Source organism: Perognathus longimembris, chromosome 16 (assembly GCF_023159225.1).
Source record: "Perognathus longimembris pacificus isolate PPM17 chromosome 16, ASM2315922v1, whole genome shotgun sequence".
Lineage (NCBI taxonomy): Eukaryota > Metazoa > Chordata > Mammalia > Rodentia > Heteromyidae > Perognathus > Perognathus longimembris.
In genome coordinates this window covers 26,177,854-26,180,838 of record NC_063176.1, presented here as the reverse complement: position 1 = coordinate 26,180,838, position 2,985 = coordinate 26,177,854, and positions in this window count along the sequence as shown.

Here is a 2,985-nt window from a genome sequence, read left to right as displayed (position 1 = left end):
CGCTCGCTTACCCGCACTCCCGGATCCGGGAGGGGGGCGGACAGGTGGAGGGGAGTGGGAGGGGAGGGGGCGCGCGGGGGGTCTCCGCAGGACGCGGGGTCTGGTGGCGGGAAGGGGCTGGGGACTCAGAGCACGGCTGTTGTTTCCATCCTCCCCCTCGGGTGGCACCGGGCAGGGTTCGGGAAGCCGGGGGGAGGCGCCCTGAGCCGCAGGCCGCCGCGCCTCATCCGCTGCCCGGCGCGCTCTCCGGGCTCGCCCGCCGCCGCCGGTCCGCCCGGGCCATAAATACCCGGGCCATTATTAAACAAACCTTGACGTGGCGGGCGGCTGCCAGGGAAGCGCGGGCCGCGTCGGGGCAACACGGGCCGCCCGGCCCCGCCCCATCCCTGCCCTCCCCGCCGCTCCCCGCTCCCGTCCTCCCCACCGCCCTCCCTCCGCGAAGGGGGGACCCGCAGCGCCCCGCGCCCGGGACATGCCGCTGCCGCTGCTGCTGCTCCTTCGTGCTTCTCGTCCTGCTGCTGCTGCTGCTGCTGCAGCTCACGGTCGAGGGTGCTGAAGTCGAGGCTGCTGAGGACGAAGGTGCCAAAGAACCTGGGTCTGGAGCCTGGGCCGAGGGCTGGGGGGGCGCAGAGATCACGGATGGCGTGGGGGGGGACCCTTCGAGGGGCCCGGACGGTCTGCGGTGCAGGTCGGGGGGCAGCCGAAGGCCTAGAACCACCTCCACCACCTGGGCCCCGGGTGGCACGCGGCCTAGAAAAGCACAAGTTCAGCCTCCAGGGACAATCTGACTGCCCTGTTATTTCACCTCTCCAGCCTCTCATTCCTCCTCTTCAGCGCATAAGGTTTACCTCACTAGAAAACTGCTGGAACTAAAATTTCACTTTTTCCTACTTCCATCTTTTGCTTTATTCCTTGGGCCACTGGGAAGGTGGGGTCAAGAGATTTTTTTGCTCCATATTTGTGTAAATACATGCACAAATACATGTGAACCAGAGTTTACATGTTATACACTATGTCGGGTTGGTACATTACAGCCAATCAGTCTCAGTTAATTTGGTAAACTTCCATCTAATTCTGAATTTTTTTTAAATTGTGACTTTGCCAAAGCACCGCCTGATTTGGTACTGTTGATTTCTACATGGTGATAGTTTAAACAGTGAAACAATTCCAACCATCATCAAGCAGTTGGAAGCAATCTAACCATCAAAGGGTGTGCTCACTGCAAATCATTATTCATTTATTCATTAAATCAAAAATGGAGAGGAGCTAGCTACTTTAACTCATGTTCTTTGCTTTAAATGCTTAAAAATATATGTGAATATTGTATATATCCCATTAACATAAAATTCAGAATTTGCACTACTTGTTTTTATTTCTCTTAATAAATAAGTGGTTTTTCTATTCACTGCTGAATGACTTTCTGTCTTATGGTTTCTTTTGTACTGGTTCTGGGGTTTGAACTCAGAACCTGAGTGCTGTCCTTGAGCTTTTGTGCTTAAGGCTAGCACTATATCACTTGTGCCATAGCTTCATTCCCAGCTTTTATGTGGTTAACTGAAAATAGAGTCTCACAGACTTTCCTGCCCAGGTTGCTTTCAAACTGTGATCTTCATATCTCAGCCACCTGGGTAGCTAGGATTACGGGTGTGAACCACCAATATCTAGCTGAAAGACTCATTTCTGGAGCCTGCATTTCTACAGACCACAAAAATTAGGACTATGGGATCTAACATGTTATTTTATCATAGTAGAAAAATTTCACTAGACATCTCCTTCCTAAAAAAAAAGTGTATTTATATATACATACAAACACAAATATATAGATATATATTTATATAAAAGATGGAGGAGAGAAGAAACTTTACAATTTCCTAATTTGGAACCTATTTTGCCTATTTTGATAAGCTATTGAAATCAGAATGGTCCTGTTTAACTTTGTTTGTAAAAACCAAATTAGAACAGTTGTTGTAGCCACCTTAATTATAGCTTATAATCCACGGTTTCTTCATCTATAAAAAGACAATCATTCTTACTACACGGATTTGTTCTAAGTCTAAAGATAGTTCAACTGGCCACTGGTGGCTCACACCTGTAATCCTAGCTATGCAAGAAGCTTGAGATGCGCAGTTAACACCAGCCTGGAAAGAGAAGTCCTTGAGACCCCTATCTCGAAAACAGACAACCAAAAGATGAGCTGAAATTGTGGCTCAGCACTAGCTGAGCAAAAAAGCCAAACTCAAGATCCTGAGTTCAGACCTCTGTACCAGCAAAAAGAAGAAAAAAAAAGTTGATAGAAAGCAATTTGTATAGTACTTTCCATATATAATATAACTCAGTAAATCAGTGTTGCTATTAAGATTGTAGATCACAGTATTAGTAAAATAATTTAAAGTCACCAATACTGGGTAATGGTTGAGTAAATCATTCAATGAAATATTGCTGAATTAAAAATTAGTATTGGGGGCTGGGAATATGGCCTAGTGGCAAGAGTGCTTGCCTCATATACATGAAGCCTTGGGTTCGATTCCTCAACACCATATATACAGAAACCGGCCACAGTGGCGCTGTGGCTCAAGAGGCAGAGTGCTAGCGGTGAGCAAAAAGAAGCCAGGGACAGTGCTCAGGCCCTGAGTCCAAACCCCAGGACTGGCAAAAAAAAAAAAATTAGTATTGGATTGGAGGCTTGTTTCAAGTGGCAGAGTGCCAACTGTGAGCAAAAAAGCAGAGCTTAAGCTCAAGGCCCTAAATTCAAACTTCAGTACCAACACACACACACACACACACACACACACACACACACACACACACACACACACACACACACCAAAAAACAAAACAAAACTTTAAAATACAAACTTGTTACTGAAGAATCTAGGAATTTTAACCTGGGAATAATACCCAAAAATTATCTAGGAATTGTATAGTATGTCTCTATAGTGTAATTATGGTTGCTCCTTTATGCTTTTCTGTGTTTCCTAATTTCTA